Raw genomic sequence first — 277 nt, forward strand, 5'->3', positions numbered from 1 at the left:
CGTTCGCTCCCCCCCCCCCCCTTCCTCTCGTGCCGCCTGTGATTCACAACCGATTGGAGAGCAGCTTAAAAAAGTACCTCTGACAGGTGTGAACTCCCGAAGGCTTGAGAGAGGCTGAAGAATGACTCCAGTTGTATCTTGTCATAAGGACTGATTTAGCCTGCGGAGGCGAGGACGATAGATCAAGATAGCATCGCGGAATAATCAATTTCTGCCGAGCGAAAGAGCTTTGGTGTTTTCAAAGTTTTTATTTTTTATTTTTGATCGAACATTTAGC

Source organism: Penaeus monodon, chromosome 28 (assembly GCF_015228065.2).
Source record: "Penaeus monodon isolate SGIC_2016 chromosome 28, NSTDA_Pmon_1, whole genome shotgun sequence".
Taxonomy (NCBI): Eukaryota; Metazoa; Arthropoda; class Malacostraca; order Decapoda; family Penaeidae; genus Penaeus; species Penaeus monodon.